This window comes from Pseudorca crassidens, chromosome 14 (assembly GCF_039906515.1).
Source record: "Pseudorca crassidens isolate mPseCra1 chromosome 14, mPseCra1.hap1, whole genome shotgun sequence".
Classification (NCBI taxonomy): domain Eukaryota; kingdom Metazoa; phylum Chordata; class Mammalia; order Artiodactyla; family Delphinidae; genus Pseudorca; species Pseudorca crassidens.
Window position 1 is genome coordinate 18,440,176 of NC_090309.1, and position 16,528 is coordinate 18,456,703.

Below are 16,528 nucleotides of genomic sequence, written 5' to 3' on the forward strand. Positions count from 1 at the left end.
TACAAAACTTCAGGGGCAGTAGAGATTTGACTTAGCATGGTGCCAGGGAAACTTCACAGAGGAGCAGGAAGGATGCCCACATAACACATCACAACAACACAAATAAATGCACGGTGGTCGGGGAGAAAGTGTCTAAAACTCCACTTTCCTAAGGTCTTTTCTTGATGAATGTCCTCAAAGCATTTTCTAAAGTCTCTCTCTCTCTTTTCTTTTCTTTTCTTTTTTTTCAAACCTCTCATGACAAACCAATATGCCTGATGAGTCATCTGGGAATCTGTGTTGCTAAGGCAACAGTTTCATAAGCAGAGGGAGGAAAGGGAATGTTACTTACCAGCAAATGATTGAATCACATCTACCTCTCATAAAAATGTGTTAGCTTGAGCTGTTCTAGCTCAAAAGTACCTATAGTCCTGTGGATATCTCCACAACAGTCTTGTGGATTTAACTTTCCCTAACAAAGCACAACTGATTTTATGCTAGCAACCAACAATTTAGTTTTCTTAATGTGCTCATATTGGTAATGGATTCTTACAGAATCCCCTTTCATTTTCTTTACTGGATAGATATATTTATACAAGGGCATTGATATCCCATACAGATCTATTTTTCCAACACCTGTTGAAACTAAAAGAAGATGCATGCTTTCAGAAACAGTTTTACCATCCTGGGCATTCACATCTTTAACCATGGTGATTAAACCCACATTCAGTACTTTCCCCTAATGTCTTTAAATGATAGTAGAAGTTCCATAAACTTAAATACACTGCTGTAAGGTTAAGAGAATAGTACTGTTAATAATGTCCTTAGTGCACTTGTCATTTCCTTCTAAGAGTTATTGGCTGAGGGACATTCCCAAGCCATATGGATATATATTCCCTAGTCATTATGGAAGTTCCAATTTGAGCAACGGTATTCTCATATTTTACTATGGGCTGCATGGGGAGCACAGAATGCCCTCAGTTTGCCTCTCTTTTTTTAAAATCATCTTCAGAGAGGACCAATGTGGCATGCAAAATGAATTCTCTTCAAAGTCGACATTTTTTGAGAATGGTTCTGCACTCATTTAGGTTTATTTTCCAGTTAGCTTGGATCATTAGGTCTTCTAAGTTGTCATCATTCAATACATTTTTATAACTTGGTGCCGGGTGGCTCCTCCTGGAAAATTCTTGGTCCCATTTTACACCTTAACATGCAGATCTCTGTCATCAGGATCTCCAAGCAGTAAGAAGACTTAACTTGTGAATTTGGAAAGGGAAGAGACTCCGGGGGGTGGGGGGTGGGGGTTATCACAGACAAGGCATTTACACTCTGATGGAACAAGTAGGAATATTGCAAAAACTTTTCTGATTCCTATTCAAGAATCCCATCAAATAAATCCTACTGTACACTACTTCTCAAATCCCACATCCTCCATGAACTTGCCCATGGGAATACACATCACACAATGCAATCTCCCTTGTCTGAGCATTACCTAGATTTTAATTCTATACCATTCAGTCAGGCAATATATAAGAACCTTATCACCTATTTTATGTTGGAAATAATTGAAAGTTTCTTTACAGAGTGAATTATTTTGTTGTTTTGGGTTTGTTTGTTTGGTATGCTAAACACTAAAATCTAGTCCTCAAGAAAAGTTTAAGAATGTAAGTATTCTGTATGCTATTTATCAACTAGTCAATGAAAAAAATAATATATGTGTGTGTGTGTTTGTGTGCATGTGTGTATGCCACATATAATAACCAGAAAAATTAGGTGAATTTTCAAGTCTATAGGGCTAGAATGTGGCAAAGACAGGAACTTGAAGCCAGATAAATTACTTATAACTGTGGAGGGAGATCCTTGATAGCTATATCATGAACTTTTGAGGAATCTTGTATAAATCTAAAATAAAATTTTGAAGATATCTTTGACATTTCTAAGCTATTTACTGTCAACTGTGATCGATTGCCAATTTCTGTTAATTTATAGCATTACGGTTCACTGAAGGTCTAGGTACTGGGCATTGCAAGATAGATTTTACATCTATTGTCATATTTTGATAATTTATAGCAGGCCTCTGATATGGATAATAGTATCCTTATTTTATAGATGAGATCTAAGGCTTGAAAAAGGTTGATAGTTCTTCTTGAGATCACATTGTCAGTAAGCTGTGGATTAGGGAAATCAATGAGGTCTGTCTGTCTCTCTAAAGCCTGAGTTTATCCCTTTTTGCCACATTGCCTTGAAATCTAATCTTTTCACTATCTCACTCCTTTCATCTGCCTCTGATTCCCTTGCATTGCATTGATTATTGCCTCTGAAACCCTCTGCATTCAGGGGAACTGGAGAAGCTTCTAATGTTTGCCTGGGATCTGTTAGGAACACAGAGCTCCACATATATGGTCTTATTTAATCTTCATAACAACTTATCACTATTTTGTAAGTCAGGAAAGTGAATTTCATGGAGGCAAAACAACTTTCCCAAATGGGAAGTGTGTTGACTTATCAAGATTTGTCTAACTTCTAACCAAGTGATATCTTCTCAACCACCTTTTGTTTAGATTGTTCATGTCTTCAGGTAGAGTGAAACTGAAGATGTCTAGCTATATCAGCCATCTGATCTTACTCATTCTTACTTATTTATTCTTTCTCCCTCTCTCCCACTCACTCACTCTAACTAGTGTATAGGACTTGGCAAATATTTCTTCCAGTATGTCTTCAGCACCATCTCCTGTTTTACAACTTAATTCTTCCAAATACCCATTAAGCATATATTTTAAGATTCTGGAGCATGGATCCTCGCTGACCTGTACTTAAATATTTTCATAGATATTCTTTTGTATTTCTTGTTAAATAGCCCTTCAAATATCTTAAGTAACTCTTGATAGGCAAGAAATCTGTCTCATACTAATTTGTTAGTTTTCTCCCTTTATATCAGTGGAGTGCTATAGAATAAATGATTTAGTGAATCTTTCATTTAATATTTATATTATCATTCTATGGTAGCTTATTTAGATATAGAAAAAATTAAATGTATCTTATAATAGAACTCAGTATGGATAATAAGGATGTTTTAATACCTCCCAGACAACAGGGCTAAATGTCTTTATTTTGCCAAATGAAGATTTACTTTTTCACTGGAGTGAATCTCACCATGGCCAGGAATTTTCAGCCAGCTTGCCAAGTGACCTCAACTAGTTCAAAGGATCTGCCCTTGGCTCTCTGCCACAATGCAATGCAATGATGACAAAACCACTTCCAGAGAAATTACTTAACATGTGAAGTGAATGAAAGATTTCAGGGTCCCAGGATGTCACTTCTCAAATTACATTCTACAGTGCTATGGCTATTCCCTATAAAAGTCGGAGAGGGCTGAGTTGTCTTTGGTGAATTACAGACTGTTGCCTTAGGAAAATTTACTCAACAGTGATAACACTGAAATGGAGAGGGTGAACAAGCTGGAAAATAACTGATCGTTGAATAAAAGGCAGTGATGGAAAACTTGGCCTGTCTTTCATGGGAGAGATTTAGTAAAAAACATCTCAAAGAGCTTAAATATAAAAGAAAAAGAAGTGACAAAGAACCATGCACTTCTCATAGATTTTCACATCTCTCTCTGGCCTAATAAAGGTTATCTGCACTAAAAAAAATTTAATAAGATTTTCAAATGGAATTAATACATTTGATTTTAATGTGTTTCTCCATAAGTTGTAAAGTTTTTGTTGGGTTTTGCTCCATTTGACTTATGATTTTTTATTTGCCCATTTCCTTCATATAACCACAAAACCTCAATATTTCACATGTGTATGTTGATGGTTTTGAAATCTGTGGACAATTTGATGCAATTTACCTTTCCTACTCTTCCTTGTCCCAGGCTTGTTAATAAGGACTAAGATCAAAGTATGGTATAGACCAAGATGAAAAAAAAAATCAGGTTGGAAGAGAAATTGAAGATAAACTGTTCAATCTCCTGAGGATGACTCTGATGTGGTGAAAGAGGAAGCAAAAAATATAAAATAACATGAAAGGGTTGATTCAGCCATTGATATCTTGAGATGGGAGAGCAAGCAGTCATACTGGTGGGTTTGACTGTGAGTTTCATGCCCAAGCCAAGGCAGGCGAGATGGAAAACTCTGATTTGGGAGCAACATGGGAGGCTGGAAGTCAGTTTGAGGGCATTGGAGGACTCCAGGTCTAATCGGTAGAAAAGGATACTCAAAAACAAAATGATGCTGGGAAAAAAATCATTTATCTATCATTTATTCTTTCAACAAATGTTTATTGATCACTTACCATGGACCAGATTCTATTCCTATCTTGAGGAATAAGTTGGATAAGGAGTTCTAAGTTCTGTGCAGTGAGAAGCTGAGGCTGTACTCTACTTCTTTCTCTATCTCTGGCTTCTACAGAGGGGCAGGGCAGAGAATCTAGGTAGAGGTCTTGAATGAACTTGGGGAAGAAGTGGAGAAGGCAGAGGTGACAAAATGAACAGGGATTAGACAATGCAAGTGGGGCAGGGAATAGCCCTTTGTATAGTCCAGCAATTATTGAGGTAAATTTCTTCATTTTTCAAAATTTAATTTTATTTAATTTTTTATACAGCAGGTTCTTATTAGTCATCCATTTTATACACATCAGTGTATACACGTCAATTCCAATCTCCCAATTCATCACACCACCACCACCACCCCCTGCCACTTTCCCCGCTTAGTGTCCATACGTTTGTTCTCTACATCTGTGTCTCAATTTCTGTCCTGCAACCTGGGTTATCTGTACCATTTTTCTAGGTTCCACACATATGCGTTAATATAGGACATTTGTTTTCCTCCTTCTGACTTACTTCACTCTGTATGACCATCTCTAGATCCATCCACGTCTCTACAAATGACCCAATTTCATTCCTTTTTTATGGCTGAGTAATATTCCATTGTATATATGTACCACATCTTCTTTATCCATTCATCTGTTGATGGGTATTTAGGTTGATTCCATGACCTGGCTATCGTAAACAGTGCTACAATGAACATTGGGGTGCATGTGTCTTTCTGAATTATGACTTTCTCTAGGTACATACCCAGTAGTGGGATTGCTGGGTCATATGGCAATTATATTTTTAGATTTTTAAGGAACCTCCATACTTTTCTCAATAGTGGCTGTATCAATTTACATTCCTACCAACAGTGCAAGAGGGTTCCCTTTTCTCCACAACCTCTCCAGCATTTGTTGTAGGTAGATTTTCTGATGATGCCCATTCTAATTGGTGTGAGGTGATACCTTATTGTAGTTTTGATTTGCATTTCTCTAATAATTAGTGATGTTGAGCAGCTTTTCATGTGCTTCTTGGCCATCTGTATGTCTTCTTTCTAGAAATGTCTATTTAGTTCTTCTGTCCATTTTTGGATTGGGTTGTTTGTTTCTTTATTATTGAGCTGCATGAGCTGTTTATGTATTTTGGAGATTAATCCTTTGTACGTTGAATCATTTGCAAGTGTTTTCTCCCATTTTGAGGGTTGTCTTTTGGTCTTGTTTATGGTTTCCTTTGCTGTGCAAAAGCTTTTAAGTTTCATTAGGTCCCATTTGTTTATTTTTGTTTTTATTTTCATTACTTTAGGAGGTAGATCAAAAAAGATCTTGCTGTGATTTATGTCAAAGAGTATTCTTCCTATATTTTCCTCTAAGAGATTTATAGTGTCTGATCTTACATTTAGGTCTCTAATCCATTTTGAGTTTATTTTTGTGTATGGTGTTAAGGAGTGTTCTAATTTCATTCTTTTACATGTAGCTGTCAAGTTTTCCCAGAACCACTTATTGAAGTGACTGTCTTTTCTGCATCCTTGCCTCCTTTGTCATAGATTAGTTGACCATATGTGTGTGGGTTTATCTCTGGGCTTTATATCCTGTTCCATTGATTTATGCTTCTGTTTTTGGGCCAGAACCATATTGTCTTGATTACTGTAGCTTTGTAGTATAGTCTGAAGTCAAGGAGTCTGATTCCTCCAGCTCCGCTTTTTTTCCCCTCAAGACTGCTTTGGCTATTTGGAGTCTATTGTGTCTCCATACAAATTTTAAGATTTTTTGATCTAGTTCTGTAAAAAAATGCCATTGGTAACTTGATAGGGATTGCATTGAATCTGTTGATTGCTTTGGGTACTATAGTCATTTTCACAATATTGATTCTTCCAATCCAAGAACATGGTATATCTCTCCATCTGTTGGTATCATCTTTAATTTCTTTCATCAGTGTCTAATTGTTTTCTGCATACAGGTCTTTTTTCTCCCTAGGTAGGTTTATTCCTAAGTATTTATTCTTTTTGTTGCAATGGTAAATGGGAATGTTTCCTTAATTTCTCTTTCAGATTTTTCATCATTAATGTATAGGAATGCAAGAGATTTCTGTGCATTAATTTTTGTATCCTGCAAATTTGCCAAATTCATTGATTAGCTCTAATAATTTTCTGGTGGCATCTTTAGGATTATCTATGTATAGTATCATGTCAACTACAAACAATGACAGTTTTACTTCCTCTTTTCCAATTTGTATTCCTTTCATTCCTTCTTCTTCTCTGATTGCCATGGCTAGGACTTCCAAAACTATGTTGAATAATAGTGCTGAGAGTGGACATCCTTGTCTTGTTCCTGATCTTAGAGGACATACTTTCAGTTTTTCACCATTGAGAATGATGTTTGCTGTGGGTTTGTTGTATATGGCCTTTATTATGTTGAGGTAGGTTCCCTCTATGCCCACTTTCTGAAGAGTTTTTGTCATAAATAGGTGTTGAATTTTGTCAAAAGCTTTTTCTGCATCTATTGAGATGATTATATGGCTTTTATTCTTCAATTTGTTAACACTGTGTATCACATTGATTGATTTGCACATATTGAAGAATCCTTGCATCCCTGGGATAAATCTCATTTGATCATGGTGTATGATCCTTCTAATGTGCTGTTGGATTCTGTTTGCTAGTATTTTGTGGAGGATTTTTGCATCTATATTCATCAGTGATATTGGTCTGTAATTTTCTTTTTTTGTAGTACCTTTGCCTGGTTTTGGTATCATCGTGATGGTGGTCTCATAGAATTATGTTGGGAGTGTTCCTCTGCAATTTTTTGGAAGAGCTTGAGAAGGATGGGTGTTAGCTCTTCTCTAAATGTTTGATAGAATTCACCTGTAAACCATCTGGTCTTGGACTTTTGTTTGTTGGAAGATTTTTGATCACAGTTTCAATTTCATTACTTGTGATTGGTTTCTTCATATTTTCTATTTCTTCCTCATTCAGTCTTGGGAGGTTATACCTTTCTAAGAATTTGTCCATTTCTTCCAGCTTGTCCATTTTATTGGCATAGAGTTGCTTGTAGTAATCTCTTAAGATGCTTTGTATTTCTGTGGTGTCTGTTGTAACTTCTCCTTTTTCATGTCTAATTTTATTGATTTGAGTCCTCTTCTTCTTTTTCTTGATGAGTCTGGTTAATGGTTTATCAATTTTTTTTAATCTTCTCAAAGAAACAGCTTTTAGTTTATTGATCTTTGCTATTGTTTTCTTTGTTTCGATTTCATTTATTTCTGCTCTGATCTTTATGATTTCTTTCATTCTGCTAACTTTGGGTTTTGTTTTTTCTTCTTTCTCTAGTTCCTTTAGGTGAAAGGTTAGACTGTTTATTTGAGATTTTTCTTGTTTCTTGAGGTAGGCTTGTATAGCTATAAACTTCCCTCTTAGAATTGCTTTTGCTGCATCCCGTAGGTTTTGGATCATCATGTTATCATTGTCATTTGTCTTTAGGTAGTTTTTGACTTCCTCTGTGATTTCTTCAGTGATCACTTGGTTATTTAGTAACATATTTTTTAGCCTCCACATGCTTGTGGGGTTTACGTTTTATTCCCTGTGGTTGATTTCTAATCTCATAGTGTTGTGGTCAGAAAAGACGCTTGATATCGTTTCAATTTTCTTAAATTTACTGAGGCTTGATTTGTGACTCACAATGTGATCTATCCTGGAGAATGTTGCGTGTGCACTTGAGATGAAAGTGTAATCTGCTGTTTTTGGATGGAATGTCCTATAAATATCAATTAAATCTATGTGGTCTTTTGTGTCATTTAAAGGTTGTGTTTCCTTATTAATTTTCTGTTTGGATGACCTGTCCATTGGTGGAAGTGAGGTGTTAAAATCCCCCACTATTATTGTTTCACTGTCAATTTCCTCTTCTATAGCTGTTTAGCAGTTGCCTTAGGTATTGAAGTGCTCCTATGTTGGGTGCATATATGTTTATAATTGTTATGTCTTCTTCTTGGATTGATCCCCTGATCATTATATAGTGTCCTTCCTTGTCTCTTGTAACATTCTTTATTTTAAAGTGTATTTTATCTGATATGAGTATTGCTACTCCAGCTTTCTTTTGATCTCCATTTGCATGGAATATCTTTTTCCATCCCCTCACTTTCAGTCTGTTTGTGTCACTAGGTCTGAAGTGGGTCTCTTGTAGACAACATATAGATGGGTCTTGTTTTTGTATCCATTCAGCATGCCTGCATCTTTTGGTTGGAGCATTTAATCTATTCATGTTTAAGGTAATTATCGATATGTATGTTCCTATTACCAGTTTCTTAATCATTTTGTGTTTGTTTTTGTAGGTCCTTTTCTTCTCTTGTGTTTCCCCTTTAGAGAAGGTCCTTTAGCGTTTGTTGTAGAGCTGGTTTTTTGGTGCTGATTTCTCTTAGCTTTTGATTGTCTGTAAAGCTTTTGATTTCTCCATTGAATCTGAATGAGATCCTTGCTGGGTAGAGTGATCTTGGTTGTAGGTTTTTCCCTTTCATCACTTTAAGTATATTATGCCACTCCTTTTTGGCTTGTAGAATTTCTGCTGAGAAATCAGCTGTTAACCTTATGGGAGTTCCCTTGTATGTTATTTGTCATTTTTCCCTTACTGCTTTCAATAATTTTTCTTTGTCTTTAATTTTTGTCAATTTGATTACTATGTATCTTGGCATGTTTCTCCTTGGGTTTATCCTGTATGAGACTCTCTGTGCTTCCTGCACTTGGGTGACTATTTCCTTTCCCATGTTAGGGACGTTTTTGACTATAATCTCTTCAAATATTTTCTCGGGGCTTTCTCTCGCTCTTCTCCTTCTAAGACTCCTATAATGTGAATGTTGTTGTGTTTAATATTGTTCCAGAGGTCTCTTAGGCTGTCTTAATTTCTTTTCACTCTTTTTTCTTTAATCTGTTCTGCAACAGTGAATTCCACCATTCTGTCTTCCAGGTCACTTATCCATTCTTCTACCTCAGTTATTCTGCTATTGATTCCTTCTAGTGTATTTTTCATTTCAATTATTGTATTGTTTATATCTGTTTGTTTGTTCTTTAATTCTTCTAGGCCTTTATTAAACATTTCTTGCATGTTCTTGATCTTTGCCTCCATTTTTTTTCTGAGTTCCTGAATCACCTTCACTATTATCATTCTGAATTATTTTTCTGGAAGGTTGCCTATCTCTACTTCATTTAGTTGTTTTTCTGGGTTTTATCTTGTTCATTCATCTGGTACATAGCCCTCTGCCTTTTCATCTTGTCTATCTTTCTGTGAATGTGGTTTTTGTTCCACAAGCTGCAGGATTGTAGTTCTTCTTGTTTCTGCTGTCTGCCCTCTGGTGGATGAGGTTATCTAAGAGGCTTGTGCAATTTCCTGATGGGATGGGCTGGTGGTGGATAAAGCTGGCTGTTGCTCTGGTGGGCAGAGCTCAGTAAAACTTTAATCTGCTTGCCTGCTGATGGGTGGGCTGGGTCCCCTCCCTGTTGGTTGTTTTGCCTGAGGCAACCCAACACTGGCGTGTACCTGGGCCCTGGGAGGGCTCACACCAAGGATTATTTCCCAGAACTTATGCTGCCCGTGTCCTTGTCCTCACAGTGAGACAGAGCCACCCCCACCTCTGCAGTAGACCTCCCAACACTAGCAGCTAGGTCTTGTTCAGTCTCTATGTTGCTTACTGCTCTTTCCCCTGTGTCCCGATGCACAAAATACTTTGTGTGTGCCCTCCAAGAGTAGTCTCTATTTCCTCCAGTCCTGTTGAAATCCTGCAATCAAATCCTGCTAGCCTTCTAAGTGTGATTCTCTAGGAATTCCTCCTCCCATTGCTGGACCCCCAGGTTCAGAAGCCTGACGTGAGGCTCAGAACCTTCACTCCAGTGGGTGGACTTCTGTGGTATAAGTGTTCTCCAGTTTGTGAGTCATCCACCCAGCAATTATGGGATTTGATTTTATTGTTATTGTGCCCCTCCTACTGTCTTTGGATGTGGGGTATCTTTTTTTGGTGAGGTCCAGTGTCTTTGGATGTGGGGTATCTTTTTTTGGTGAGGTCCAGTGTCTTCCTGTCGATGATTGTTCAGCAGTTAATTGTGATTCCAATGTTCTCACAAGATGGAGTGAGAGCACGTCCTTCTACTCCACCATCTAAGAGGTAAATTTCTTTTAATTATTCCTATAATTGCTGCTCACAATTCCGTAAATGAGGACACTTTGAATAAAAGTTTACTAGTAGAGAAAAAGTTAGGGGAGTTGGCAGAGGGGTAGGAGGACATGGAATTCATCTCTCTCCACAGATGCATCAGGAATACATCTATAGATGCAACAATTCTCACAGACCACTGACTGAACACTAGCAGAAGACCTTGGACACCGGAAAGTACTATAAAGATCCCTGCATAACTGGGTAGGATGTAAAAAAGAAGGGAGAAGGAGGAGGAGAGGAAGCAGGACAGGACCTGCACCCTGAGGCAGGGAAGCTGAAGCAGAGGAGAGATTCCCAAGTATGGGAAACTCCCTCTCTGAAAGGGAAACCCTCTCTCTTATGGGGAAATCAACTGGGACAGAAGGGAAGCATTTGAGGCTCTTGGAAAAAGGTGAAGGAACCAAGCCACTGAAGATGGGACAGAGTCAGAAATACACAGATGGTCCATACTATGGCCCTACATGCCCTGGACCTGCAATGTGTGTTCACAGGTGTGCAAGGGGGCTGGGAGCTGGAGCATGGGGATTGCAGCACAGGCCCGGACCAGGAACTGCCATTGGCTGTGGAGAGACGGACTGAGGGGATGGGAGGGAGGAAATCCATAGCAGGGAATGCCTACAGAGGAAGAAGGGACTGCCATGGAAGCGGAACACTACTGCTGAGTCACACGCATGGGAAGGAGCCACTATTGTAGCCTCTCTCTCCCCACATGTTGGCGCTTGACAATGAGTAATACAGGAAGCCCCCTCAGGGCTGGCACTCACATGCCTGTTGCTGGGAGCCAGAAGAGGCCCTCACTAAGGCCATAGCTCTTGTGCTGTGTTTGCCAGCTTTTCTGAACATTTGGCGCCACCGGGGATCCCACTATCCAAGCAGTCATACCACCTCTGCTCCCTGTCCTCAATGGGGCAGACCCAAGAGCTCCAAAGTAGCCTCAGGACCAGACTCCTGTGGGTAAACCACACACAGAGGCAGGGATAAAACCAAAGCTGAACCCCTGGTATGGGGCGACTAAGGAAGAAGATCAAAAATCTATCCATCAGCTCTACAAGCTGTATATTAAATCCCAGAGATGAGCCAAGTAGACCCTGCGTCTATGGAATACCCAAGTAGACAATGAGTGCTCCCACAAAGAAGACCAGTCTAGCTCTGGCAGCTATGGACTTTGGGGGCATGCATATGTAGAAATTGGGCCAGATCAAAGTCTGAGTTTTCCCACAGGGCCCACAGCATGTCTACAAACAAGAGGCAGAAGAGGGCCTCTTGGGGAGGCTGAGGTAGGCTGTGACTCATGACATGTGCAAGGAAACTTACAGCTGACACTCCAGGGAAACATAATTATTACTATTAATTTTATTATGTTTCGATTTTTTCTGTTATTGGTTCCAGCTGTTTAGTTTGTTTGTTTCATTTTCTTTCTAATTTTTGTTTGTTGTTTTATTTATTATTTTTTTTTAGTCTTTTGAGATCTTCATGTTTTATAACTTTTTAAAAATTATTTTTCAATATATTTTTATTTTTTTATATATTACTATTTTTACTTTGCTTTTCTGTTGTTCTGTGTTCTTTTCACTTACTTTTTCTTCTTATTTTCCTTTAATTTAAAAAAAATTTTCTATATTTCCATTTCTACTTTCCTTTTCTGTTGTCTTGCATTTTTGCCCTTTTTTATTTTATTTTATTTCACTTTATTATTTTCTTAAATCATTTTTATTAGTTTCTTCTGTTTCCTTGCTTTATTTTTCACTTGGCACATTGCTTTGATTTTGTTTTTAGGTTTTTTGTTTTTGTCAGTTTTGATCCTAATTGTTTAATTTCATTTTTGAGTTCTTCTATTTGTCTGGTTGTTTTCTCTTTTTGATTTGATTCTGTTTCATTTCTTTTATGTGTGTGTGAGTTTCCTTATTTCTGTTTTTGTTTGTTTGATTGTGTTTTTAACATTTCTCTGGGGGTTTGTTTGTATTTTTTTCTTTAATATATATATATAATATTTCAGTTTCTACGTTGCTTTTCTGTTGTTCTTTCTCTTTCCCCTTTCCCTTTTTTTGATCATTTTTGTTGGTTTGTTTTGTTTCTGTGCTTCATTCTTCAGTCGGCCCTCAGCTTTGGTGTTGTCTTTGGTTTTGTGATTTTGTTTTCTTTTTAATTGTTTGACTTTGTTCTTGGGTTCTTTTGTTTCTCTGGTTGTTCTCTTGCTTTTTGTTTTATTTGGTTCTGTTTTTGTTTGTTTTGTGTGTGGGCATGTTTCCTTGTTTCTGTTTTTGTTTGTTTGAGTTTAATTTTTACCAATTCTCTGGGGTTTTATTAGCCTTTTTTTATTTAATCCCCTTTATTGCCAGGACGAGCTACTAGTGGGGTCTTTGTTCTTTGACGAAATCAGGCATGAGGCTCTGGGGTGAGAGCACAGAGTTCAGGATCCTGGACCACAAGACAATTCTCGTCCCCAGGGAAGATTAATCACTGAGAGCTCTCACGGAGGCCTCTTTCTGAATACAAGACCCAGGTCCACCTGACTGCCATCAGTTCCCAGTGCTAGATGCCTCACACCAAACAAAAAACAATACAGGAACACAAACACAACCATCAGCACACAGACTACGTAAAGCCATAATAAGCTAATAGACACCTCAAAAAACACACCCTGAATTATCGGGAACAAGCTGCAAGCTGACACAGTTCTTGCAGCTTAAAGCATGGCAAAGTCCTGCTTAATTCTTGACAGGACCCAAAAGAGTTATTAGAGAAGATATGAGTCTTGGCCTGTGAGGTCGCTTGCGGTTTCTCTAACTATAGTTTGCCCTTGGCATGCTTCGATAGTCACAGTCTGTTCTCACACATGTTTATATCCTGGTTCGCAGAATGTTTTGTACTATAACTTTAACATTAAGGAAATACTGTCTGATGATTCTGTCTGGTGATTTTAACAAAAACATGTATTGTCTACTGCAATATATAAAAAGAGGTTTGATGGGAAATAAAGTGTGTGTGTACTTGTACACCACCCTCCTGACCCCGTCTCTTTTTAATCCCCTCACCTGCTCTCAGGACTTGTTCCTCAGTCTAACAGCAACCGACAAGTGGTGCCCAAACAGGGACCTGAGTACATGAGCTGTTGAGAGGGACCCCGGAGATACTTCACATGCACGCATAACGTAAGTGAGATTGTTCCAGGGGACGTTTTAGATGTAGTTTTTCTGTCTGTTTTGTTCTCATCAGGAGTAAAAATGGGGCAAACTGGATCTAAGGAACGACAACATTTCGTTGAGCTACTGTACTCTGTTATCCACTCAGGGCATTAAGGTTACACAGAAACAGCTTGATCGTTTTCTCCATTTTGTACAGGAAATTTGTCCATGGTTCCCGGAGGGAGGAACTGTTAATATTCAAACATGGGAAAAAATAGGTCAGCAATTGAAAACTTTCTATTCCCTTCATGGACCTTCTAAGGTTCCTGTAGATACTTTTTCACTTTGGAATTTGATAAGGGACTGTCTTGACCCAACTCATGAGATTCAGAAGTTATTTAAAGCAGCGTCCTTACACTGCTCTCCTTCTGCTACTCAGTTACAAAATTTGCCTCAGGAACCTGTTTCCCTTACTGTGCCTCCCTTGTTGGTGACCATGCCATCTTCAGAGTCCCTGGAGGATGATGATAAATTATCCCCAGAGAATGAGACTAAATTGGAGGAAGAGGCTGAACGATATCACAATCCTGATTTTGATGATGGCATTTTTGCAGCCCTTAAGAATGCACCAGCGATATCTGAAAACTTCCCTATATTAGATAAAACTTCATTTACTGCTTTAGCCCAAGCTTTAACTTGGGTAAAACATTTACATGTTGTTACTCAAGATGTTTCCCTAGCCCCTAATGCACATTCTTCTGTTTCTTCTGTGCCAGTGAATGTTTTTGATGAGCCTCTCTCAGCAGATCAGGGTTCTATGCCTGTTTCTTCTGCTTCCTCTCTGCCTTTGAGTCTTTCTTCTCCACTCTAAACTGCTTTATTTCAAGCTTCTAAGCAGGGGGAAGATGTATCTTCTTTGGGATTTAAAATAAAGAAGGGGGAATATACCACTACCCCACACAATTTATTGTGACACTCTTTATATACTTTAAACTTTTTGAACATAGATAAGCAAGGACAGACAGCTGCAGAAAGATTTTGGCATCATCGTGGCTTGCCTTTTGCTGAAGTCTGTTGGTGGGATCCTCTTACTAATCAATGGAATGGTCCAGATCCTGTACTAATATGGGGACAAGAGCATGTTTGTGTGTTTCCTAGGGACGCTGAAGATCCTTGTTGGATACCTGAGCACCTCGTGAAATTCTATGGATCCGGACCAGATGGTGAATTCCCTTTCCCCCAATATGGATCCGGACTTGATGGTGAATTCCCTCCCGCGCCATATGAAGAGAATGTGACTCAACAAAACCCGGTTAGGAACTTAACCACTTTTGTTACGGCTTGTGTTCCATCACCCTATGCTATTCTTACTGGTTCTGTGTATGTTTTCCAAAAAGAAGGGTTTTATGACATACGTTGTGATAATTGTAATTTGACAAATTGTATAACCATGGGGGAGTCCAATCAGGGATTTATTCTTGTTTATCAGCCTCGCTTTGTTATGCTCCCTGTAAATGTTACAGGTCCTTGGTATTCTAATTCAGGTTTGCAGGTCATGCATGAACTTTCCCTTCCTTTACAATGGCCCAAACGATTTTGGGGGCTACTTATAGCTGTAATTATAGCGCTCATTGCAGTCAGTGCTTCTGTAGCTATTTCCACTACTGTGCTGACTCAAAGTATCCATACTGCCACATTTGTGAATAACTTAGCCACTAATGTCTCTAATGCTTTGGAAACTCAGGAATCTATTGATAGAAAATTAGAAAGTTGTGTTTATGCATTGGAAGAAGTTGCTCTTATTCTTGGAGACCAATTAGCTGCTTTAAAAACTGCCTTTTCTATGTGTTGTCATGCAGAATTTTCTGCAATCTGTATAACCACTAAGCCATATAATCATTCGCAGTGACCTTGGCCTCAGATTAAGAATCATTTATTGGGAATTTGGTCTCATTCCAATCTATACCTTGATATTGTTTGCTTACATGAGGATACCACAAATATCCAGTATGCAGCTCCCCTAGATGTAAATGAAGTGGAAATTGCTTGAGACATATTTACCCAGATTACATATACTTTTGCCCCAAGTTCTCTTATTAACCTCCTTTATCCTATAATTGCTATTGATGTTTTAATATTGTTATGTATTTGTTGTTTTCCAGTCCTCCTGCGAACTGGCTTATGAGCAATTGCAGAACTCCGAGTCAGACTCTACCACCTCACATTAAAATATAAGGAAGGGGGACATGTCGGGAACCAGCTGCAAGCTGACACAGTTCTTACAGCTTAAAGCATGGCAAAGTCCTGCTTAATTCTTGACAGGACCCAAAAGAGTTATTAGAGAAGATATGAGTCCTGGCCTGTGAGGTCGCTTGTGGTCTCTCTAACTATAGTTTGTCCTTGGCATGCTTCGATAGTCACAGTCTGTTCTCACACATGTTTATATCCCAGTTCACAGACTGTTTTGTACTATAACTTCAACATTAAGGAAATACTGTCTGATGATTCCGTCTGGTGATTTTAACAAAAACATGTATTGTCTACTGCAATATATAAAAAAAGGTTTGATGGGAAATAAAGTGTGTGTGTACTTGTACACCACCCTCCAGACCCTGTCTCTTTTTAATCCCCTCACCTGCTCTCAGGACTTGTTCTTCAGTCTAACAGTGACTGACACTGAATGCCCTGCTCATCAGAAGGAACACACTCAACTCCACCCATTAGAACACAGGTGTCAGGCCCTCCTATCAGGAAGCCTACACAAGCCACTGGACAAACCTCACAACAGGGGGCAGAAAACAGAAGCAACAGGAACTATGACTCTGCAGCCGAGGGAAAGGAGACATTAAAAACTGTAAATTAGACAAAAAGAGAAGACAGAGAAATAACTTGCAGGCAAATGAGCAAGGTAAAAACCCACAGAACC

General features: G+C 38.5%; 1 long non-coding RNA gene across 1 annotated transcript; it reads left to right on the forward strand.

Moving 5' to 3' along the window:
- Positions 1-13,453: 13,453 nt before the first annotated feature.
- On the forward strand, positions 13,454-16,184 carry LOC137205600 (uncharacterized). Its single transcript, XR_010934217.1, has 3 exons — positions 13,454-13,629; positions 14,761-14,914; positions 15,765-16,184. It is a non-coding gene; the product is annotated as an uncharacterized lncRNA (long non-coding RNA).
- Positions 16,185-16,528: the final 344 nt, after the last annotated feature.